Raw genomic sequence first — 26,949 nt, forward strand, 5'->3', positions numbered from 1 at the left:
TCTCCTCTTAAATGGCAGAATTTGCAGAACTTTCCCTCTTAAGTAGCAGACTAAATGTTATTAAGAAAACAAAATCTAAAGCGGCGTTTTTTCCCTACTGTGAATTGAAAAGGGAAGAGTAAAGCATCTCCTTTCCCCAAACAAGAGAGGAATGGCCAGCAATTTGTTTTTAAAGGCCTGAGTTAGAACTTCTCTTTCCACCTCTGCTTAGACAGGAGAAAAGTAAACTGGATTATCTCAGAGGAGGAAAGGACCAAAACTGGATTTTGGAGTTGAACAGATAAATGTGGCTTATCTTCACCAGGTAGCTTCCCAGTGGTGTGGTGACTGAGGGTGCACATTACCCCTTGTGGAGCCAAGGGTGTAGGTAGGGGGACTCTTCCAGAAAGTGCATGGATGCTGTCGCTTTGAGAATCATGGTGAAAGCTTCCAGTGCCCATAACCGCCATGAAGGGAATGAGCTGCTGGTCTTCTACGAACATCACAGGTTTAGAAGATGATAGACCACAGACTAGAGTTCTTCTCCAAGTTATCAGGGCAGCATTCATCTATCCCAGGGAGACCCTTCTCTCTTGCCTCCCCATGATAACTAATATCTACTGTTTTAATTCCATAGTGAGTGTGGGCATAACTCCAAATTTAATTTGATATAAGGAAATAAAGGAATGTGATGCTTTCTTTACCTGAATATATGGAAGGTATTTGCCTTCTAGAAGGTCAGGGCCAAGGTTATTGCTAAAATTAGATTCACAACCAGAGTCGTCCTCAAGATTCTCAAGACGTTACTCTGGCATGTTTGTGCCAGAGACATAAAGTTATTCAAAGTTGTATTAAGTTTGTGGATATAACCTGATAAATTCCAAGAGGATGGGAGACCAGAAGAACCTTAAATTTGTTACTCATGAACTATGTTAACATATCTTTCTTTCATATTCACTCACTATTCTATCTATTCTACTTCTTTTTCGTTTGTTTTCTCTTTTATTATTAATTTCTCTTCAGACTGGCTGAAAATTCAAATATCTGAAGCCAGTAAGGTAATATAGATAGTAAATGGGGCTGCATTGGAAAATGATGAATAACAACTGGCTCTTGGCTTCAGTGTCAGGATGAATATGGAATTGTGTGTGTGTGGAGGAAGGACAATATTGACTGCATATACCTTGCCTAAGGAAAGTAGTCACTATTCAGCAGTGGAAAGTGGATCCAGAGTTGCTACATTTCAGATTTTTCAAGAGAAGTTGGAAATCCTTTTCTTTAAAAAATGAAATACTCTGTATTTGAAATATTGGCAATTCAAATAAAAACTGTAGAAACACTGTATTCCACCTACAGAATGGCTAAATTCAAATGGAGTTGCGTGGGGAAATAGAAACTCTCATATATTGCTGCTGAGAGTTGGGAATACCTCTATGGAGAGCATTTTGGCAATGCATGTCAAAATTAAATATATACATATGTACATATTCTTCATCTCAGCAATTCCACATCTCTACATTTACCCTATAAATAGGCTTGCACTTGCAAAATCATATGTGCACAAGGATAGTCATTGCAACACATATCTAATCCTAAAATATTGTAAACAACCTAAATGTCCATGAAAAAGGAACTGTTTAAATAACCTATGGTACATCAGTACAAGGGAATGTTATGTAGACATTGGGATGACTGGAGATAGTGCTATATTTACTAACATAACAAATGTTAATAAGAAAAGCAAGATGTAGAATAAACAGCTTATATTGTATGCTACCATTTCTCTTTTTAGTTTTATATTTAGAGATGGGGTCTTGCTATGTTGCCCAGGCTGGAGTATGATAGCTATTCACAGGCATGATCATAGTATGCAACAGCCTCAGCCTCAAACTACTGGCCTCAAATGATCCCTTTTCCTCAGCCTCCCTAATAGTGGGGTCTACAGGCTAATGCCACTGTGTCCAGCTTGTTGTCTATATTTTTTAAAGAACATCTATGTATTTTATCTTAAATAGCAAATATATATTAAGTATTAACATATATTTATATATACACACACAAAGATTTTTATATTTATATATGTATATACACAAAGATGTATATATTAATATATACATACACACATATTTGTGCCAGGATTTAGTAGTGTCTTCTTTTAAGTAGTTACTCAATAAATGTTCTTAACTGAGTAGATGTACTTTTCCTCATGTTTTGCTACTCTCATTCCATTTTAATTAATTAATTAATTAATTTTAGAGACAGGATCTCACTCTGTCACCCATGTTGGAGTGCAGTGGCCCGATCACAGCTCACTGAAGCCTTGAACTCCTGGGCTTAAGCAATCCTCCCATGTCGGCCTCCTGAGTAGCTTGGATTACAGGTGCTACCATGCCCAACTAAGTTTCTAAATTTTTTGTAGAGACAGAGCCTCACTATGTTGCCCAGGCTGGCCTCATACTTTTCGCCTCAAGTGATCCTCCCATCTGGACCTCCCCGAGCTCTGGGATCATAGGCATGGCCACTATGCCTGGCCACAGTTTTTTTTTTATTCTTGTGTTTCCTCTACCACGCCCCAGTCTTCTCCTGGGTCTCTGGTTCTCAGCCATCTACTCTCTTCCTGCTACCATCTAGAATAAGAACCTGCATATGTCATTTTGAATCCAGGCAAAATTGTGACCCCTGCTTTGGCATCTGATAGACACAAATGAGTTTAGTTTCTGGCTGTCACTTACAGGTGGTGTAAACTTTTCCCAACTTCTGAACCTCAGTTTTCTCTTTCATAAGATAGAGATAAGAATGCCTACTTGAGCTGGGCATGGTGGCTCACACCTATAATCCCAGCACTTTGAGAAGCCGAAGCGGGCTGATCACCTGAGGTCAGGAGTTCAAGACCAGCCTGGTCAACATGGTGAAACCCTGTCTCTATGAAAAATACAAAAATTAGCTAGGTGTGGTGGCACACACCTGTAATCCCAGCTACTCGGGAGGCTGAGGTAGGAGAATCACTTGAACCCGGGAGAAGGAGGTTGCAGTGAGCAGAGATGGTGCTGCTGCACTCCAGCCTGGGAGACAGAGCCAGACTCCATTTCCAAAAAAGAATGCCTACTTGGTAGAATTATTGTGAGACTTAAAAACACATACATACATACATATGTGTATATATGTATATATTTATATATGTATATATAAAGTCTCACAATAATTAAGTGCCTTAAAATATTAAGTGTCTTAAAAAATGTATCCAGTCCAGAGCTTATACATGTAAATGAGCAATGAGCAATAATAGTTAATTTATTCTCAAAGAGATCAATACAGTTAATTCACTCTCAGAGGCTTAAGCAGTCACCTATCAAAATTGTTTGAATTCTTCCATCACAGTAGAGCATAAATAATTAATAATAGTACAAAGAGCATTTTTATTTTAGCAGAAGTTAAAGCATTAGGGTCAATGGAATAAAGCTCAAATGAACAGAGTTTAAATATTAACTAAAAGAATTTGTTTGTTTTGGGGGATGGAGCAGTTCAAGAGTGGCTTGGTCAGGGACTTGGAAACAGGAAGTAGCTCAGGAGTTCCCTTGGTTGTAGCACTATGAGACTGTTTAAGTTAAATATTGTTAATTAAGGCCTTGCACCCCAACGGAGAAAAGACAACGTGGATTATAAGTGGCTGTGTGTTAGCAAAACTACCTTTCGAGAATTTCTAAAATCTCTTAGGGTTTCAGAATCTATCCTGAGGTTAGAATCTTGAGAACTTCATATTTTGGGAAATCTCCCTTACTGCCTCTCCTGACTGCTAGCTGCTATCATTTTATATTTATTTATTACTGACTGATTGATTGAGACAGGGTCTCACTCTGTTGCCCCGGCTAGAGTGAGTGGTGCAAACACAGCAGTCTCTACCCCTTGGGCTCAGGTGATCCTTCCACTTCAGCTTCCTGAGTAGCTGGGACCACAGGCTTATGCCACCACTCTCGGCTAATTTTTTAAATTGCTATAGAGATGGGGTCTTATCATGTTGTCCAGGCTGGTCTTAAACTCCTGAACTCAGTTGATACTCTCACCTTGGCCTCCCAAAGTGTTGGAATTATAAGCTTGAGCCACTGTGCCCATCCTGCTATCTTATTTATTTATTTATTTATTTTGAGACAGTCTCCCTTTGTTACCCAGGCTGGAGTGCAGTGGTGCAGTCTTGGCTCTCTGAAACCTCCTCCTCCCAGATTCAAGTGATTCTTGTGCCACAGCCTCCCAAATAGCTGGGATTACAAGGGCCTGCCATCACACTTGACTAATTTTTGTGTTTTTATTACAGGTGAGATTTCACCACGTTGGCCAGGCTGGTTTCGAACTCCTAACCACAAGTGATCTGCCTGCAGTGGCCTCCCAAACTGTTGGGATTACAGGCGTAAGCCACAGCGCCCAGCCCCATCCTGCTATCTTTTAAATTATAGGCAAAGTACCTTTAAAATGCATATCAAATGCAGCCCTGAGAGGGACAGAATATTCCAGAAGAGCCAGAGATGGCCTAAACTAACTGAGGGAGATATTACCCAGTACACATTGCATTAGTGAAGAGAGCTGAAGAGATGGAAGAATTTGTCACTGTGTATAATAAAATACTTATTTTAGCATAAATGGTAGACATAGGCTACAGAGCTAAAATTGTTCTAACAAGTTGCATTTTGTTGACCTTTCAAACTAAATGCCCAGGGTACCCATCTTAATTCACTGCATCGTACAAATGATTCTTGATTCATATATTGCAGAGTTGGAGCAGGTTACTTCTAACAATACCTCCCAAGTCTGTGATTTGTAGAGTGCATAATTTTCTTCTAAGGTGATTAGAGCACTTTGTAGACATTGCCTAATAGAAGTCTTTGTACCAGTTTGAAAAGTCAGCAGTACTACAATTTTAGTTTTCCAGGTGTGAAATATGAAGATTAAACTATTGGGCCTGGGTCAGTGGCTCATGCCTGTAATCCCAGCACTTTGGGAGACTGACGGGGGGTAGATCACTTGAGTGCAGGAGTTTGAGACCAGCCTGGCCAATATGGTGAAAACCCGTCTCCGCTAAAAATACAAAAATTAGCTGGGCATGGTAGTGCATGCCTGTAGTCCCAGCTACTTGGAACTTGGAAGGCTGAGACAGGAAAATCGCTTGAACCCACAAGGCAGAGGTTGAAATGAGCCAAGATCCTACCACTGCACTCCAGCCTGGGTGACACAGAGAGACTCTGTTTCAAACAAAACAAAACAAAACAAAACAAAAAACGGTTTAGGCTATTGAAGCCTGAGTATGGATTATTCTAGCTTCCAGATTCCAATAGCATCTTGTAAAGATGAAGATCTCTAAATACAGAGAATGCAAGCAGTGTGCCTAACTTTGCTTAGAAAGTGCTGACAGGAGCGAGGAGTTTCACTAGCATTTCCTGTCTCAAAAACAAGTTCTCCATTTCATATTCAATGACAGTAAAACAAGGATGAGAAACTGTTACAGTTTGTTCAAAAGCAGAAGCTAGAATCATTTCAAAGAAAGATAGGGCAAAATTAAAACTGAAACTCCACTTCTACCTCTCTGTAGAAGCAGTGGAGTGTATCTCCTTGAGGCTTCTACTCCCTTGCTGCAAGTGAAATTTATTAACCGCAGAAGTGTCTTTCACTTGTGTCTTAAATGAAGGTGTATCTTACTGTTTTTGATACTAACCAAGTCATCTTCTGGGAACCAAAAATAGTTTTTGTGGCTTTATGAAAAGTCTGGCCTTTCCACAGCATGTGTATCCATTGACCTCACTTCTGAGAGCTTTAGGCTAATTTGGTAATTAGACCAATTTGCACCATTAATTAAAATGCTCTATGAAATAACCCAAATCCCAATGCAAAGAAGAACAGCGTGGTATACAGATGTTTGTGTTTTTTTAATTTAAAAACATTTAATAGTCTTCTTGGGTTCCAGAATCAGATTTTAAAAAATTAACCATCCCTAAAAAAACTCACAAAACCCACTTTTATCGGGAGGTTCCATTCATTCTTCATGACTGTGGTGGACCATCCATTATTTTAATACACTATAAAATTTCAAAGTTGGTGACAAAACAAAAAATAAAAATGGAGGGAATTCTCATGGCTTCATGGGTATTTAGTTAGGAAGGGTAATGTGGGGAAGCTGTCACACAGGAGGCAAAAAATTGCAGAGACTAAATATGTAAGGTATATTTATAGCTTTCTCAGCCATTCTCTTTGCCTAAACTGCCCTTTCCTTTTTTCTTTTTTAGACAGTCTCACTCTGTTGCCCAAGCTACAATGCAGTGGCTCGATCTTGGCTCACTGCAACCTTCGCCACTGGGATTCAAGATTCTCGTACCTCAGCCTCCTGAGTAGCTGGGACTACAGGTGCACACCACCATGCATGGCTAATCTTTTTTTATTGTTAGTAGCGATGGGATTTCCCCATATTGACCAGGCTGGTCTTAAAATCCTGACCTCAGGTGATCTGCCCGCTTCAACCTCCCAAAGTGCTGGGATTACAGGTGTGAGCCACTGCACCCGGTCCTCCTTTTCTTATTTCTAAGTGATATTCTCATTCATCAAGGCTCAATTCAAATATTACTTCCTGTCAGAAATTCTTTTGTCTCTATCCTCAAACCTCACATTTGCTGCTTTCTTACTTTTGTTTCTGTAGTCATTTCTTAACAGATCATATTATTGATTTTTAGTTTTGTAGTTTTATCCCCTAATAGGCTCTAATTTCCTTGAGAATATGAATCATTCATCCTTACAATTCTTACAATATACATATTGTCTAGTATACAGTAGATAAAGTTTGTTAAAGGGTACCAGTTTGGAATAAGGAGTTAGTAGCTGAAAATGACCTAAAATGCTCTCTACTTTCAAGTTATAAACCCACACATTCCTCTGTTTCTCTGTATGTGTCTGTCACTGCTTAGATGATACATGGTCTAACACCCCATCTATTAAGACATCTTCAAATGTCAGACTCCCATTTCTAACAGTACTACACAATTGTGTGTTATTTTAAACCTTTCAAATGTCTTTTGCATCAATCACTTTATTTAGCTCTTACAGTAATTCTATAAAGTTTGTGGATGAGAAAACAGAAACAACAAGCATCAATGACTTTGGACTACAGCTCAGGTCTTTTGAACCCTCGCTATAATTCCCTTTGGTCCAGAGCTTACAGTTTTTAAACTTTTTACTTTCAAATACTTTCAAACTTACAGAAAAGTTGCAAGAATAGTGCAAAGATCACCCATATACTTCACACAGATTCACTATTGTTAACATTTTACCACATTTGATTTATTTCTCCCACCCTGCCCACATATATACAGGACCATTTGAAAGTGAGCTGCAGATGTCATGCTGCTTTACTCCTAAATACATCAGTGTGTATTTCTTAAGAACAAGCATATTCATCTATGTACTGTAGTAAAATGATCAAACCTAGGAAATTTGACATTGATATAATATTTTAATCAATACACCTAATACAAGTTTGCAAATTTTTCTAATTGTGTCTTTTATGAATTATGACTTTTTTTCTGATTCAGAATTGAACAGAATCAAACATAGCATTTACTTCTTATATCTTTTTAGTCTCCTTTAATCTGGAAGTGTCCATTACTCTTTTTATTTTGTGATACTGATATTTTTAAGAGTTCAGGGCATTTATTTTGTAGAAAGGAAATTAATTTGGGTTTGTTTAATGCTTTTGTATGATTCAATCCAGGTTATGCAAGTTAGCATGTAAAAATACCATGTAAGAATAATACTGTTTTCTTCTTAATACATCACGTTAGGAGGCATGTGATGTCAGTTTGTCCCAACACTGGTGATGTCCACCAAATTTCTCCACTATAAAGTTATTACTTTTCCATTTTTAGTGATGTCCAGAGTTTTTATTTAAAAAGAAAATCTAGGGCTAATTGTTGTGTAGGCACCTGGTGTGCCCCAACTCGTAGATTCTTGGACCTAATTTTACACCAATCATCACTGAGACCACTGTTCTTGGCTAGGTAAAAATCAACATCACTATTGACATTGATATAATATTTTAATCAATACACCTAATACAAGTTTGTAAATTTTTCTAATCATGTCTTTTATGAATTATGACTCTTTTACTGGTTCAGAATTGAACAGGATCACACATAGCATTTTACTTCTTATATCTTTTTAGTCTCCTTTAATCTGGAAGTGTCCATTATTCAGCCTACACTTGCCTTTTCTTTTCTTTTTTTCTCTTTTCTTAATTCTTCTTTTCTTTTCCTTTTTTTTTTTTTTTTTTTTTTTTTTGAGGTGGAGTCTTGCTGTGCTGCCCATTGCAGAGTGCACTCAGCCTCATGGGTTCAACTGATTCTCCCGCCTTAGCCTCCCAAGTAGCTGGGATTACAGGTACCTGCCATCAAGCCCACCTAATTTTTTATTTTTAGTAGAGACAGGGGTTTCACCATGTTGGCAAGGCTAGTGTCAAACTCCTGACCTCATGTGATCAGCCTGCCTCAGCCGCCCAAAATGCTGGGATTATAGATGTGAGCCACTGTGCCAGGCCACACTTGGCTTTTCTTAATTTCTGCCCCATTGCTAACTCTACAGGGCAACTGGGGTGTCTGTGGTAGGTAACAGATCTGCCTCACACATTGTATACGAGAGGTTAATATCATTAAGGCAAATCGTGACCTATCAGGGACAGACCCCAGTGGATAAATGCTACCTTCTTCTGTCCCTTGTTTGCAGAATTTTGAGGCTCATTCTATATGGATCTTTAGAGGATTTTCAATGGATCATGATCTGTGGTCATGTTCAGCTGGAGACCTTCTTCCCCTGATACTGCTTGCCTTTCTTCCGTATTTTACTCTCTCCAGTCCATTCACTCCTTAAAACTTAGGATCATTTCCCAAAATAATCCCTTGCACATAAGCCCTTGTTTCATCTTTTTAAAAAGAGATCTATACTAATACAATTATACCTACTGTTAATAGAGTTAGTGGGTCCACAGTTAGTGGGTCAGGTAGGTGACAGATTAGAAGTTAGCAGTACAAATAGAGGAATGCATCTTTCTTAGGTGCTGACCTAAGTAGACCTTCCTTCTTAACCCCCAAACAAAGACACAGTACTGGCCACATTAATGCCTCTGTAGGCTCTGATAATGACATTGACACTTCTCTCCAGTCGATGTTTCTTACTTTCCCTTTCCTTCTCCTCTTTTCTCCTTTTTTCCCCTCCTTTCCCTTCCCTTCCCTTCTCTTCCCTTTTCTTTTCTTTTCTTTTCTTTTCTTTTCTTTTCTTTTCTTTTCTTTCTCTTTTTGAGACAGGGTCTCACTCTGTTGTCCAGGCTGAAGTGTAGTGGTGCAGTCATGACTCACTGCAGCCTCAATTTACTGGGCTCAAGTGATTTTTCCACTTCCGCCTTCTGAGAAGCTGGGATTACAGGCATGTGCCACCATGCCTGGCTAATTTTTAAATTTTTTTGTAGAGAAAGGGTCTTGCTATGTTGCCAGGGTCAGTTTTAGACTCCTGGGTTCAAGTGATCCTCCCACCTTGGCCTCCCAAAGTGCTGGGATTATAGGAATGAGTCACTGTGCCCGACCCATGTTTCTTCTCAGCCTAATTCCACACCAGTGCAGTGCCTTCCAATCTGTAATCCCTGAGAGTATTGCAAGAGAATGAAAAGGGCTTAGTGAAAGTGATTGCTCTGCTTAAACTGCATGCATCTCTTCCCCCTATTTCTCATCATACTGCCCTTTAGCGCTCCTTTTTCTTTCCACTAATGATTTTCCCTTTGTCCTTGCCCATTTCTCTCTGATAGACAACTCATTTCCCTTTTGTCCTCTCTGACAGAAAATTTGACTCTGTGTATGTATGTTTCCTAGAAGAAAGCAGAACCGTGATTAAACACCCAGTGAATAATTTGGGATGCTGATGAAATCAAGGAAGACTGGAAAAGCAACCTGCTGGGTGTGCTGTGGAGAGATTTCCTATACTGGGCAGAAGGTTAGATAAAAGATTCTCTGTGGTGTCTTCTATCTCTGGGAGTTTATGCTAGAAATGTCAACTTAATTAAATTGCAGCACCTGTCAACAATCCAAGGGCAAAAGTTTGCTCCAGATCTACAATTCAGTCTCATTATCTTAGGGGGAATGTGACCGAGTATCGTATAACACCACCAGTATGAAAAGAACGAAATCCACACAGCCTGCATAATTATAGGTACAGAGAAGAAGAAATTGATGACACAATATTAAGGTTTATTTTTGCCACCTATAAACATGTCAACATCGTATTATCTCATTATCTCAGATTTTTATTCAATTCTATGGCAGCTAAAGGTAACCACTACATCTGTCAATTAAAAAAAGATAAACTGGCGGGGCGCGGTGGCTCAAGCCTGTAATCCCAGCACTTTGGGAGGCCGAGACGGGTGGATCACGAGGTCAGGAGATCGAGACCATCCTGACAAACACGGTGAAACCCCATCTCTACTAAAAAAAATACAAAAAACTAGCCGGGCGAGGTGGCGGCCGCCTGTAGTCCCAGCTACTCGGGAGGCTGAGGCAGGAGAATGGCGTAAACCTGGGAGGCAGAGCTTGCAGTGAGCTGAGATCCGGCCACTGCACTCCAGCCTGGATGACAGAGCGAGTCTCCGTCTCAAAAAAAAAAAAAGAAAAGAAAAGAAAATAAACTGCTTATTGAAATTTTAAAATTTGATCTATGACATGGAGTTGAACTGTAAGCACCTGCCCGTCTTCCTGATGCTCCAGATAGTATTTTGCTGCAAATTAATTAATCTAACTACATCTTCTTGATTTTCTCACGCTGCATTAGAAAGTGTGTGCTCTTGGTCATAAACCATGATGAAACTATAACAACCATGTAATGAAACCTTCTGGCTAGTCATAGAGATGAATATAGTATAATTAAGCCACAGTCTCTCCTAGCAGTAATGAAGGCACTGTTTTGGGGACTATGCCCAGGACAGGAGATAAGTTGTCTATGGCACTGGAACAGTCTACACTATCCAAGTAAGGTAACTAGCTAAGGCACTTTCAAAGTAAAACTAAACAGGAAGTCACGGCAGATAATGCCACTTTCATCACTGGTAATTACTGACTTTAGAGTTGTAATGAATGGCTGCTACAGAATAAAAGGTAGGTGGCAATTTATGCAACAGATCATTGTTCATCATCAGCAGTATGGGTGGCACTAAGCAATACGCAGAATTTTTTTTAAACCTGTGAGGTAAAATAGATTAAAGGTATTATTAATAGGCTAGGCCTAAAGGAGCAGTGTCTTAATTATGGTCTCTTTTTCCGATCCTTTCTTAAAGATATTATATTTCTACAACTGATGAAGGACTAGATTAAGCTTAGGCTAGTAATAGAGGGAAGACTCATTGCTGCATTAAGATCAAAGAAACTTCCAAAATCTTGGTTGCTCCAAGCACCAGAAGTCAGTTGTCATTTTATTGGAAGCAATAGGGAAAGGGTAGCTCACAATTTTTTTTTTTTAAAGTATTTCTCAATCAGTCCACCATTTATTGGACCGGGCTAAAGTAAACTGCATAATTTTACAGAATCTCAAGTTTTTCAGGATATCTTGTTAACCAATGGGCTGACATTCTCTTTGCAGGAGCTCCACCAAGTGGTCATCCAGCTTGTGGGCGAAAGTCAGAAAAACAGATTAGGAATCCTTAGAAAGTCTGACTGATAGCTGAGTAGAGCAGTCGGAAGGCAGATAAACGTGAACCCTCCATTCACAGAGAGATTCAGATACAGGCTTGATGTTTAGGCAAGACATCTGCTTTTCCCCACCATTTATTTTTGGTAACTTTCTTGTCCTTATTTGAACTATGTCTGCCCTTTGACCTCATGACCCCATATGCTTTGAGCCCTCCATTTTCTCCTAATCAATTAGTCTCCTTCTGTCTTCCCATTTTCCCTGTTCAGCCCCACACAGTGGTGTCCACTACTTAAATTATGCTATCAATATTACTTTCAACTCTTTTTTTTTTTTTTTTTTTTGAGACGGAGTCTCGCGCTGTGTCACCCAGGCTGGAGTGCAGTGGCACGATCTCGGCTCACTGCAAGCTCCGCCTCCCAGGTTCAGGCCATTCTCCTGCCTCAGCCTCCGAGTAGCTGGGACTACAGGCGCCCGCCACCACGCCCGGCTAGTTTTTTGTATTTTTAGTAGAGACGGGGTTTCACCATGTTAGCCAGGATGGTCTCGATCTCCTGACCTCGTGATCCGCCCGCCTCGGCCTCCCAAAGTGCTGGGATTACAGGCTTGAGCCACCGCGCCCGGCCTACTTTCAACTCTTAATCCAGCCATCCTGTTTCTCTGACTCTGGAACTGAGCAGCTGAGAGTTCCTGGAGAAAAATCACACAGCCATACCAATTGATATCACTGTATGTTGTTGCTTTTTGACCAAGGCTGAGTCCTCAGTTATGGTGAAGGTGCTTCTGATCAACTGACAGTGGGTATTCCAAACATTTCCCTTACTGTCAAAACCGCCAACTCTTCTTACACTCAGCAGATGATGATTCTGTCCATTTCATTGTGAAAAGCCAAGGGCACAAAGTGAAAACTGCACCTTCCTCTCCCTCTTACTTACATGCTTATTTATTGGCATTTGTACTTTTCCTTCCTGGTGGAAAAGGTGCCTATCTAACTCGAGGCTCATTTCTCAACCTGTAGATTGGATTCCATCCTCTTCTGTGTACTCAATGACTTTATTATATCAATCATCTCCCTCTTTCCTGTTTTACTTCAGAAAATAAAGAGAACAGTAGTTTGTCTTATTGAAAATGAAAGCAAAAGTAAAATTACTTTGGCAGTTTTGGGTCTCAAATTAAAAGCCAAAGAAACAAATTGAGAACAACTTATGGAAAAAAATGGTATTCGTTGGAAATATACTGGTATAATGCAGAATAGAAGAAAATGCTAAACAGTCAAGCTTCCTGAGGGCAGGAAGCACAGGATCACTGAAATGAAACCGTGGACATTCATAATCATGTATGTTTACTAAGGTTCAACTACCTTTCCTCCTTGTGTCACCACTTAAGATTCAGCTCCTAGGAAGGAAACATTTGATTGGCCAAGCCCACCAGAAACATGTGCAGAGGAGATGCTCCTGATACCTGCACCATTGAATTCCATATGGCACAGTTCAGGGAACTTTGCTTTGTCCTTGTTTTGTTTGACGTATTTGTAGCAGTTCTTCTCCTTCTGGAGTCCTCCTTTGTTTTCTGTGGCATTATTCTTTCCTTAAAAAGAAAAAAGATAATTCTTTTTAGTCTCCATTGTAGGTTTCTTTTTTTCTGCTTAAACATTAAATGTTATCTTCCTCATGGCTTCAACTTCGATCACTGTTACATTACAAACTTCCTCCTGACAAATCTTCCTTTTGAGTTTGCGATGGAACCTACAATTGAGTTTCCAATAAAATTCAGTATATCTAAAATTGAACTTATGCGTTTCAAACCTGCGCTTTACTTGAATGGCACATTTTCATAAATGGCATATCTCATATCCAGTCACCCAATCCACTTCCCTGGGAGTCTTCCTAGGTCACTCTCACTTATACTCAATCAATCCCTAACCCCCGTGGCTTCTAATTCCTTGGTATCTCTTGTTCTCCTCTTTCCTAAACTCATAACCATTTTTTAAATTAAGGTCTCAATGACTTCTCACCTAGATTGCCGCATTAGCTTCCTCAAAAGCAGGTTTCCTTACACGTCATACTCCGTTTCTTACAGAGTGATCCTTCTAAAATGCTAATCTGCTCTGCAAACTTGGATTCAGTCCTTTATCTTTCAGGATAAATTTCAAGGCTTAACCCACGCATTCTGTCTTTGGCCACTTTCCAAGCTTTAGTGATGGCTACTTCCTTACTGCTGTATTGTAAAACAAGCAGGTTTCCAGTTGGAGGGACTTAGAATTGTTTTTTAACCTTGACTGAATGTAAGAATTTCTTGGGACATAATTAAACATGCAGATTCTTGGCCTGACCCTAAACATATTAAATTGGAATCTCTAGGAGTGGGGCTTATGTTTCTACTGACTTTTTTAATGTCTCTACTGATTTTTTTTTTTTCCTTTTGAGACAGAGTTTTGCTCTTGTTGCCCAGGCTGGCGTGCAGTGGCGTGATTTCGGCTCACTGCAACCTCCACCTCCTGGGTTCAAGTGATTCTCCTGTCTCAGCCTCCTGAGTAGCTGGGATTACAGGTGCCCACCACCACGCCCGGGTAATTTTTTTATTTTTAGTTGAGATGGAGTTTCATCTTGTTGGCCAGGCTGGTATCAAACTCCTGACCTCAGGTGATCCACCTGCCTCGGTCTTCCAAAGTTCAGGGATTACAGGTGTGAGCCACCGCGCCTGCCAGTCTCTACTGATTTTTATGATCAAGCCAATTTGTGAATTAATGCTTGACTGTTTCTAGGACTCCTTGTACTTACGCTGTTTGTACTGCAATTTCCATCCCCCTTGTCCTTCAAAAGTTTACTTAGTGTCACTTAACAGGTAACTCTCATTCTTACTTAGAGGCCTCTTCTCTGTGTTCCTGTACCATGTAGGCCTATCTCTGTCATAGTATCCAACACATAATATTTGACTAACCTACCTATAACTGCTCTAAAAACTTATCTTTGTTTTCCTAGTACATAAAAGACAAATAGTAGGCATTTGGCAAAAATTGCTTTGATATGTAAAAACAAATGAAAAGCTCAATACACTTTTGCTGCTATGGATTCTTTCTGTTGCTTTATCTCTAAGGAGGTACTCATAAGATGAATATTGTTCAATTACTTAAAAACACCATTATTACTATGATTCCTTTAAAATCGTATTATAGAAGAATATTTTTTGATATGTGAAAATATTATAATATACTACTAAGGGAAAATAGGCTAAAATTTATATAATATGACTTTTTTGGTAAAAATTTTAAAACAAATTAAAAGCATATATAAAAACATATTGAGAAGACATGCAATGTAATTTTCTTACTCTTTGATTATGAAATAATGGGTGATTTTTGTATCTACTTTCTATCAGAAGTAGGTACATCTAAAACATTTTTTTATTTGCATAAATTTAAGGGCTACAAGTGCAGTGTTGCTACATAGATATTTTGGATAATGGTGGTGAAGTCTGGGGCTTTTTCTGTGACCATCTTCTGAATAACGTACATTGCACCTATTAAGCCACTTTTCATCCTTCACTCCCCTCCCACCTTCCCATCCTTCTGAGTCTCCAGTGTCTGTTACTCCACACTCTATGTCCAAGTGTACATGTTACCTCGCTACCATTTGTTAAGTGAGAACATGTGGTATTTGACTTTCTGTTTCTGAGTTATTTCACTTAATATAATGGCCTCCAGTTCAAGGCAAATACTGGGTGGGGACTTGAGGCTCCTGAGGATTATAAACCAGTTAAATACAAGATGGTGCTTAAAGCAATTTAGGCAAGAGTGCAGTTAACACCATCAGCTGCCAGAAGGAAGAAGTCTTGTTGAAATAGATTAAAATAGGAAGAAGGAAGTGCCTAAAAAAATTTAAATTGATCACAAAGTCTGTTATCTACCTTGAAGCTGGTGATCTTGAAAGACTTTGTCCATTTACAGACTAAATATTTGTGTCCCCTAAAGTTCCTGTGTTGAAATCCTAACCCCCAAAGTGGTGGTATTAAGAGTTGGGGTGTTTTAGAAGATGATTAAGTCTTGAGCACCGAGCCCTCATGAAGGGAAGCAGGCCCTCACCAGATACCAAATCTGCCAGCACCTTAATCTTGAACCTTCCAGCCTCCAGAACTGTGCGAAGTAAGTGTTTGTTATTTATACGTTATCCTATTTGTTTATTTTGAGACCGAGTCTTGCTCTGTTGCCCAAGTTGGTGTGCGGTGTTGCTATCTCGGCTCACTGCAACCTCCACCGCCTGGGTTCAAGCGATTCTCCTGCCTCAGCCTCCCAAGTAGCTGGGACTATAGGCATGCACCACCATGCCTAGCTAATTTTTGTATTTTTAGAAGAGACAGAGTTTCACCTTGTTGGCCAGGCTGGTCTTGAACTCCTGACCTCAGGTGATCGGCCTGCCTCGGCCTCCCAAAGTGCTGGGATTACAGGTTCGAGCCACTGTGCCTGGCCTAAAGTTATCTACTTTATAATATTTTGTTATAGCAGCTCAGACAGACTAAGATACTCTCTTTTCTGTGTTTCTTGAAAGAGTGCTTCATATTTAATTTTTCCTACATGTTTCTGCAAATGTTAGTAAATAGAGTATACTCTGTAGGGAAACCTTTTTTTAATAGAACTGGAATAACTGGGTGGCATGTGAGCCACTTCTGCTCTTTCTCAGCTCTGGAGGAAAGCTTGGCGACATGGTAAGGTCTCAAAGCACCACCCTTCACTGGTGGAAGCACACCAATGACAGTGATATTGTCCTAGAGGAAATATATCAACTTTTCTTCAGCTGGCCTTAATCCTAACTTTGCAAATGTCCTAAGAAGAAATAAAACAATGGTTCATTTATAAATGTGACTCAAGCCTTTATATATGAAATGTCAATAAATTTAAATTTCCACTTGTTTAGCTGGAATAATGAGACTTAAAATCTATGTGTCACCTTATTTAGACACATAGATTTAGGCGCACATGAAAGAAATGCAAATATAAAGTTGCTGTCCAAAAGCACCCACAACTTAGCATAAATTACTTTTGCTGTTACATAAAGAATTTTTTCCATTGTATATTGTAGATGCTATTATTTTAAGTAAGGACTCCTGGTGAAGTTAAAATATATACTCCACAAATATTTAATGTTTGGATAATTTGTCAGGAGTAGCCTTATTACATAAAATGGGGGCAAATTTGTATTTAAATATCATGTAATTAGTTCCAAATTAAAACAGCATCAAATATAAATTATTTATTTGTATAAATTACTTCACGCATAAAGGCTTAGTAGTAGGAAATATTGAAAGCCAGATGCTCTAACAAATTGTGACTAGGGAATCTTAAAACAGGTCATCACTTGGCCAGGAAGATTTGACATCTGACCTTTGATTTTTTTGAAATATGTTGCTTACTCAGCAAGAATGTCAAGCCCTGAATAATCTAATATTAAGGAGCTTCTTTCTCCTTTTGTGCTTCTACAAAGCTGGTAGTTACTCTGACAAGATTCAATACAAGGAATACTTTTTTGAACAAAGAACCTGAGATTTTTTTTTCTTGCCCTTATTCAGAATTAGCATGTAAATGGAAAGCAATGATATATGATCAATTAATAAGATGGAACCCAAAGTCCTATGAAACATCCTTTGTTTTTTCACTTTGTGGGTCTAAAATGTTTTAGGATTAGCTTCAAAGAACTAACATAAATATACTTTTGATGTTAAAAAGATAGTAAAAATCTATTTTAAGGAGTGTGATACTGTTGTGGAGAAAATAAAAAGGTAAGGAATTGGGAATTAAACTGGTTAAAGTTTAAGCACTAAATTTTGGTTTGAAAATAGATATCCAGATGTTACTTTTATTTTACATAATGTAAACTCTTTGAGAACAATTTCCTGTTTAGCTAACACAGTGAGTTTTTGTTTTCAACACAGTGTTTACAGGAGTGCCCGAAGTTACCTCTCTTGCAGTTTGTTAGACTCTAACTCAAACTGACATTAACTACATTGCTTGTTCACAATCAGGTTCCTTTGGTAGTTATATAGTTAACTACTTCTAATAGTTAGATGTAGGTAGACTCTATATATCTCTTTTCCCACAACGTAGGTATGAGTGGCATATTTATTTATTTATTTAAAAATAATTTTCACTTGTATTTTAGATGCAGGGGGTACATATGGAGGTTTGGTGACTGGAAATAGAGATAATTGAAGCTACTCTTGAAGGGCTTTTGAATAGTCTTCCAAATGCTAATTATCCTTAGTATAAGTATTCTGCTTATAGTTTACAGATTAAAGCCCATGCTTATGTATATATTGCATTGCCTATGATGACCTATTTTGTGTAAAATAAACATTTCCCCCAATATAACAATATGCTTCCTTGAAAACACCTTACGTAGCCAAAATGACATGATCTCACCTAACAAAGTTATTAGTTTGTTAGTATCATGTAATACTCACTCTATATTTAAATTTCTCCTATTTTTCCCTTTTCAAGTGGTTTAATCTGAATCAAGATCCAGTCTGAGTACATTCTGTTAAATCCCATGAGTCTCTTCTATTCTTTGAAAGTACCTTTTATAATGATACTCTGACTTGCTGAAGTCCTCCCAGTTGTCCTTTAGAAGATCTTATGCTGTTTGATCCCTTTCTTGTGGTGATGTTTTATTTGTTTCTTCATCTCCAGTAATCTCTGTAATCTGGCAGTCAAATCTAAAGGTTGCATTAAATTCAAGTTAAACATTTTTGTCAAAGTTAAAATCATAGGTGATGTTGTACACTTAACATTGCATCACATTGACGGTCATAAATGTCTGATTGTCCCACCAGTGGTGATATTAAATTGGGCCACAGGACCAAGGGAATATAAGTCTGATTCTTCTATTGCAAAATTACGTTTCTCAGATTGTGATCAAATTTTTTTGTCTAGAACGGTATGAATTTTCAGGTCACCAACAGCCGTTTATGGTATTTTATTTTAACACCAACTGATAAGAGTTGGGTGCATCAATAATCTAATCAGGGCAAATAGTTATATCTATGATTCTTATCATTTATTTCACACTTATTAGCTTTCTTCGTCACGTAGACTGTTTTTTCTTCAACTGGGTCTATTTAATTTTCTAAATCACAATTCCTTCTAAAAAGTTGGAATAAATGTTAATTCTTTCTTTTGTTTCTACAATTTGGAGGCACTGAGCAGATATCTGTCTTCAGAACTCTAATTGACCTGTCCAATGTGGGTGCTTTATAATACATATTCTATTAATTTTTAAAAATAATTCCCATTGTGCTTGTGCCAAAATGGCTATCCAGGAACAACTGTTATAGTGTATTGCATTTCTTATTTGTTTCTTGTTGTTATGTAAAATCCCCTAAGCATTTGTAAATATACTAATCATTGTTCTTTTTTTATTCATTGTATTTCCATGTAAGGGTGTATTTGATTCGTTTACTGTAAGCTTTTCCTTCCAGACTTTTCCCATGATATTCCAGAATTTCCATTTCATCTTGATGATTTCATCTATAATATTTATTTGGTGCTGAGAAGGTTCCCACAAATTAGTCAGATTCCAATGCTGATATCCTGTTACTTTCCACCTGCTACCACTAACCCTCTCCTTGGGTATCCAGACAGATTATGGCACTGTCTTGTAGCTGCTCCCAGAAACAATTTATATGGCCAATATTTGTTACAGGATAAATACTGAGGATCTAGGACATCTGGCATGACATAATCTTTAGACAATTTTGATTAGTTGTAAGACTGTCTTAGATTTGGCATTACCCGGATTTGTCATTATGGGGTCCGCCTAGTTTGTCTTCTGGTGTTGTGCTGGAAACTGAAATAATCTGATGCATTAATTAGGCCAGTGTAACACATGAAATAGAGTGTGGTTTGACAGACAAAGGCCTCTGTGGAAGGCCTCTGTGGAAGAATATTACCTTGCCATCCATGTTGAAGAATTTTATAATACATTACAAACAATATATAACAAAACATTTATGAAAGTAGGGACTAGTACTGAATCTCCAGAGTGAAGCCTCACATGTAACAGACTCTGAACAAATGCTGGTTGAATGAATTAATTTCAACTTACTCATCTGTGGGAGTTAGAGATCCTTCAAAGAAATCCACAGATGAGAGTTGAAAAAATTGTCTTGTTGAAGCCTCCTCTTCTTTTTTTGAGACAGAGTCTCACTCTGTCCCTCAGGCTGGAGTGAGTGCAGTGGTATGATCTCTGCTCACTGCAACCTCCACCTCCCTAGTTCAAGCAGTTCTCCTACCTCGGCCTCCTGAATAGCTGGGATTACAGGCGCCTGCCACAGCGCTTGGCTAGTTTTTGTTTTTAGTAGACAGGATTTCATCATGTTGGCCAAACTGGTCTCCAACTCCTGACCTCAAGTGATCCTCCCACCTTGGCCTCCGAAAGTGCTGGGATTACAGGCATGAGCCACACGCCGGGCTGAAACCTCTCGTAACTAAGAGTCTATATTGTCTTTTATTGGAAAGTGTGTCAGAGTTCTTTTGCCTTTCCTGAAGACGTTTATAACATAAAGTGCTATCTGTTTCGTATCCTCTGACGTCAGTTTCTTACTGTTATTATTACTACATTTCAAGGTCACTTCAGAAATATTTGGTAGTAAAATAAAGGCTCTAATTAAAAAAAAAGTATTATGTTATTGATCATATCTTTGTTCTGTTGCCAATGTTTGCATGTCTAAAAACTCAGAAACACAATTTTTCCTAGTTGACTAGACATATTTAACCATGTATACTCACTAAAACAGGAGAAAATAGATGTATCAATCAGAATGTCAATAAAAATTTGTCTGCCAAGTAGAGCATATTGAGTACTCAGCATAGTTCTCCTCCCTTATGCCTACCCAAATCTATTGAGTTGTCTTCATGAACAGAGACTCAGAAGAATTTAATAACTCGTGTCACTAGAGTTGGCACTTGGCATACTCATTTTCTTTTTTTAAATTTTTTTTGAGACAGTCTCACTGTGTCGCCCAGGCCAAAGTACAGTGGCTCAATATCGGCTCACTGCAACCTCCGCTTCCTGGGTTCAAGCAATTCTTGTGCCTCAGCCACTGAAGTAGCTGGGACTACAGGCGCCCGCCGCCATGGCTGGCTAATTTTTGTGTTTTTAGTAGGGACATGGGTTAACCATGTTGGCCAAGCTGGCCTTGAACTCCTGACCTCAAGTGATGTGTCCTCCTCAGCCTCTCAAAGTGCTGGATTACAGGCGTGTGTCACCGCGCTTGACCTGGCATACTCAGTTTCATAATGATGGTTTAACTGTCAAATTAATAAAAAGTCCTACGCCCTGTCCTCCAGAAAGTGCTAGAAACCCAGCACCACTCAAATTAGGCTCTCCAAATTCTTCTTTCATAGATAACAAGAAGACCACTCCATGTTTGTCTATATATATATATATGTATATTTTAAAAAATAGAAATAGCTAACATCAATAAATTGAATGTAAGCTTTCCAATTATGACATATGAATTTCCATATATCTTTTATTTAGTTACCAGTTATTAATAGTTTGACAAACTAGCTTTATCTCCTCTCTCTCATTTTTCTTTCTTGTTAACACTTTGAATAATGAAGAAATTTTAATGCATTATAATTCATTATGATGATTATTATTTTGATGTCATATTATCCCAAATTTGGCCAGAAGGAGCCTCTTCAGACCTGCTCTTTTATGTTTTTGCCATGATCATATTCATCCATTACATTGAATTCCTCTTGACTTCATGTCTTGGAAGATTTAAGCTTTAGATTTGTTACTGTTTTGGTATTTCCCACATGCATTTCCACACAGATATAAATGACTTAGTCATTTGAAACAATTACTTGGTCTCCTCTATATCTTCAGGACAAGATGTTTTAAAAAGACAAAATTTAATGTTTTTATATACCATGGTAAAGTGTGTCATTATTGTTATATTTTTAGGTAGAGTCTTGCTCTCTCACCCAGTCTGGAGTATAGTGGTGTAATCACAGCTCACTGTAGCCTCAATCTTGATCCTCCCACCTCAGCCTCCCAAGTAGCTGGGACTGCTGGAGTGCCATCACACCACCATTGGTTTTTCTTTTTTTGTATTTTTAGTAGGGATGTGTTTTGTGATGTTGCTCAGGCTGCAATATGGCCTGAGCTCAAGCAATCTGCCTGCCCTAGCCCCCAAAGTGCTGAGATTACAGGTGAGAGCCACCATGCCTGGCCAATTTATGTCTTTTTAAGAAAAAATATTTCTATTCAGTTCAAAGACTAGCATTAGAGATGATAACAATAGAGTTTAGTTGGTGTTTGCTTCTTGGTATAACTTTATCTGCAATTTTTTGCTCAATACCACTTTGTTAGTGTTAGCTCTTTTATGAGATTCCTTGTGGGTTTTAAAATTAGATAAAATTTCATATACTTTCAGAATTCTGAATCCAGTTGAATGTTTAAAAACAAATTAAAATGCCATAGGAACTTTCAGATGAACAATCCAGCCTTGTTCAGAAATGCTAAATTACAGGACCTTTTCAAATAATTTTCCTGGTGAAAAAGTACTTTAATATTCACACAATGCCCAATGCGTGCCTTTTTCATAGAATGGCTTGATATGTGTTACTTCTTAAGGAAGCTATTACTTCTTTATAGTCCTTTCAGAATATTTTCTATACTTGTCACTAATGTTTTCACTTTGAAATGGAGAAAAATACATATTTCCAGAACTCAGTTATTCTCATGTCATATTTGAAATTTAAAAATTTTTCATCCCATGGGATATTGTTTATGTCATAAAGCAAGATTTATCTAAAATATGCACGGTTATCCTTGAAGGCTTAATTATAATTTCCCAATATATGTAGGTAGTCTTTTGCTCCAAAATGATCCTGAGGGATAAGAAAGTTTTATTTTTAGTCCCAGATCTTTCATTAACCAGCTCTATTATTACCTTAGGTAAATTAGTTGACTAATAATTTAGTCAATTTTTTTGATAAAAAAGTATCTGAAAATGTACAATATATGGGAGAGTCAATTCTTTGGGATTACTTTTTCTATATGCAAAACAGGAAAGTTTGACTAGGTAATTTCAAAATCATTCCTAATTTTAAATTGTTGTGACTCTGAGAACAGATTTAAAATTTTATTATCTGAAGAGAGTATTCAGAGAAGAAGCACTATCTTTTATCTGCAAATTCATCTTTTGCTAGAGGTGGAGATAAGTAGCTGGAATTACAGGATGGATATAATGTACTTCTGCTAGCTCTTTCCTTGTACATATTTTACAAATACAAAGTATCGCATATGAATAACATTGCTGTACTGAACAGTACATCCTCTGCTTTACATGTAGAGAGGTGGATGGACGGGAGATGAGGCAATAGTTCTTTTTTTCCCTTTCTGAAATTTTAAAATGTGTTAATGCTGGCTCATACCATTCTTTCACATGAGAAGATACTAGGACAAACATGTTCATCTGAGAGACGTTGCTGCTTCTGTAGCTCGAAATATCTCTCCAGTCCTAGCTCTTTACCCCTTGGGTTTAACCACATCCAATTATTTTCTAAGACTCCATAAAGGATTCACTGCGTTCATAACAATAGGCTATCTCCTTGGGGCACTGGTTCATCTGCTTTCAAATACGTTATTGAAGAAAATTCATTCGTTTCAAAGATCCAGTATTTCTTACAAACTTTCTCGAAAATATTCCCCCAAATGTTCTAACTTAGACATCCTCTTACTGCTGGCTTAATGATCAAAAGGAGTTAGAGAGCATGAAGCATTTTGAAGCTGAAGTGATTTAAATGCCTGTTCTGCCATATCCCTTGTTCTTGAATGTGTTCACTCACTTGCTGAATTTATAGAACCAATTTAGGAGAAGAACAATGTTTCTGCGTCCCCTAAGAAATTCCTCAAATTCCTCACAGTGACAATCAAAAGAAAATCTGATTTGCTCTTTGTGAGAGCATTTCTTATATACTCTCAGTAGCAGTAAAAGTTTTGATTGCTCTGGTTTCAAAAAGAAAATTACAAAATTTTTTTATTTCTTCTCCCTTTAAAAGCGTAGCTTAGCGCTCTGCAGTATATAAAAACACAATTAACTGCAGACAGAGTACCTAAGGCGTGAACTTTGTAATCAGACAGACGTCGACTGAAATGTTAGCTCAGACATTTGCTAGCTCTGTGATTGTAGGTATTGCTTTTAAGAAATCTGACCCTCAGTTTTTCATCTGTAAAATGAGACCCAATGTTTAATGTTGTAAGTTTTAAATGAGATAATACATGCAATATACTTACAACAGTCCTTGGAGCATATGACATGCTCAGTAAACAATAGCTGTCTGCTAACCTTTTAATTTTAGCTATTATTAACTAGCTGTTAACCTTTTAATTTTATCTCTAAAATTTGATGACTATTTAAAAAATGTGACTAAAATATTAGTATTGCTCTTCAAAGAAAGGACCCATGATTTCTTGCTATCATTAAATATTCAGTGTTCCTATTCCCGCACTAGGTTGATTCAAAGTAGGATCTAAACAAGGGCCACACATTAAAGTTGATTGACATTTGTCTTAACAGTTGTTCATCAGTAGGTTTATTTCTTTTTTCTTTTTTGAAAATTGGTTTCCATTTGTTTAAAAAATACATAACTAATTCTGTAACATTTCTCACATTCTTGTTTGTCTGGTTGTAACTGCCACAGTGTTATTGAAAATGTTAACTTAAAAAAATAAGAATTTAAAATTTAAATGAGGTAGTAATTTAGCAAGATCCAACCAGACTTTAAATTCTATGAGATCATGCTTTTTTCTTCTTTGCATCCTATGGGGTGTGAGGATACAGTGCTAGGCAAATAAGAAATACTTGTTGCTTGATTAATTATTCCTATAGTTTGAATATTTGTCCCCTCCAAAACTCATGTTGAAATGTAATCTCCAATGTGCAATATTGGAGAGGTGGGGCCTTTAAGAGGTGACGGGGTGATGAGGGCCCTGCCCTCATGAATGGACTAATTCATTCATGGATTAATGGGTTAATGGATTAATGGGTTGTCATGGCAGTGGGACTGGTGGCTTTCTAAGAGGAAGAAGAGAGAACGAGCACCTCAGCACACTCAGCCCCTGTCCATGCGATGCCCCTCACTGCCTCAAGACTAGTCAGAGAGTCCCCATCAGCAGGAAGGCTCTCTCCAGATGTTGCCTCTCAACCTGGGACTTCTCAGCCTCCGTAACTTTAAGAAATGCATTTATTTTCTTTATAAATTACCCAATTTCAGGTACTCTGTTAAGCAACAGAAAACAGACTAATACAATTATTGAGAGAAATACCCCTGCATTTAACTAAAATATATTAACGTTTATATTAGAGGTAAAGTAAGAATTAAGAGTTTCAAGGCCAGGCACGGTGGCTCACACCTGTAATACCAGCACTTTGGGAGGCCGAGGATTAGCCAGGCGTGGTGGTGGGCGCCTGTAGTCCCATCATGCCGAGATCATGCCACTGCACTCCAGTCTAAATGACAGAGCAAGACTCTGTCTCAAAAAAAAAAAAAAAAAATTAAGAGATTCAAAATTTGGTCTTGCTTTTGCCATCATTTTGCTAGTTTCACTCTGAAAAAAATGATTAAATATTTCTAAGCTCAAGCTTGCCTGTCTTTTTTTTTTTTTGTCTCATTGATTTGCCATGAGAATGAGAAAATATATGAATGGTAATATAAATGCTAGTTAAATAGTAACTGTTATTCTTGTTGAATTAAAAATGCATAAATACTTATATTTAATTTTTAACATCAGCAGTTAGATAAAAGACTCGATGGCCTTGCTGGTTGAAAAGACACCCTTATATTTTACAAATAGAAAATGATTTTTCCTACTTAGCTTCCATGTCTATCTTTGCCATTATTGTGCAGTTTTATATGCCACATTATAATGGAGAATGAACATTTTCCTGATTTTCTCACCCAGTGAGGATTCAGTTGCAATAATGATGATTGACTTGTATGGCAAAATGAGACCATAGACTTTGCCTTATGTACCCAGAACTCTTGATCAGGCCAGCTTCAGAGATCTTCTGAAAGAAGGGAGGACTCATCTCCATCCAAATAAAGCAATTGAGGAAGTATCAACAACTTTTTATCAAAGATTGAATTAATGAAATATTTACAGAAATAAATACACATGCATTTAAATACAAATGTCATTCCAAAAAATGTCATTCTAATGAATACTAAATACATTTGTAATAAGGGTCATTTGAAGTAAAAACAAGACCCTAATTTCAGTTTTAGCAAAGGCTCAATGAATGTGTAGTGTGTAGGCACCTAATATGTTTAATGGTTTAAAAAACAGCTTTTAAATTCCATTTAGGACTCATTTAGATTCACAATTAAGGTATGTGTTATAATACTCAGAAAACTACAGCGAATGACCAGGAACAGTGTAGTTGCAGAATTACAGGAATGTTGAACACACAAGGCAGACTCTGCATGAAGGTATAGCTGGAGGTTTGCATCTACCTACTCTTTAGGTTTGGACATAAGGTCTTATTAATAAAGGAATAACAAGGCGTACCTGCATATACAAATGAACCAGAGCAGTGGTTCTCATCCTAGGGAGACGATTTAAAAAATACTAATATTCAGTTTTCGCCCAAGATGCATTACAACTCAGAATTTCTGGAGATATGGCCTAACATTTATTACTGTTAGTAAAAATGTTGGAATTCTTTCCCTTCAATTTTATCCTCAGTTCAAAATGGAGATGCTGACAAAATTAATTTTTAAAACATATATAACACTTGTAAATTACAATAGGTCAGGAAGGAAGCAAAATGAGGTAGCGGTTATTTTTGTGCCCTCTGTGAGCGCAGTTACAAACTCCAGACCAAACCATTGTTTGGGGTTTCAGCTCCTTGAAATGGCTTCTTTTCTCATCTAGAGATTACCTCCTTTCCAAGATTAGTGAACTTTAAAGACTATGTAGACAAGTTAGATTTTCTAACAAGGGTGTTTTTTTTTTTTTCTTGAGACCTCTTTTATATGTAAAATATCTTAGGAAAGTCATTTAGTCAATAAAAAAATATTGAGGAAAGAATTTTTCATGATTCATCATAATGAGCAGAGTAAAAATAGGTAAAAATAATCTGGTACAAAATATCAATGTTTTTGACATTTTTTTCCTCAAGAATTGTTGAGAGAGTTTTAGATGTGTAAACCTGCTAGAAACAAAAGAGGTCTTTAGAAAATCTGTTTTTTTTAAAGAATAGTTTTATATCTGT

At 37.7% G+C, this 26,949-nt stretch overlaps 1 long non-coding RNA gene across 1 annotated transcript in view; it reads left to right on the forward strand.

The window, feature by feature from the left end:
* The first annotated feature begins 6,320 nt into the window (after positions 1 to 6,320).
* The window catches only part of LOC103885275, a 28,024-nt gene continuing 7,395 nt past the window's right edge, over positions 6,321 to 26,949 (forward strand). Inside the window, exons 1-2 of the long non-coding RNA XR_648285.4 lie at positions 6,321 to 6,366; positions 9,867 to 9,987. This is a non-coding gene — a long non-coding RNA (uncharacterized LOC103885275). The remainder of the gene's footprint in view (positions 6,367 to 9,866; positions 9,988 to 26,949) is intronic.

Source organism: Papio anubis, chromosome 5, assembly GCF_008728515.1.
Source record: "Papio anubis isolate 15944 chromosome 5, Panubis1.0, whole genome shotgun sequence".
NCBI lineage: Eukaryota > Metazoa > Chordata > Mammalia > Primates > Cercopithecidae > Papio > Papio anubis.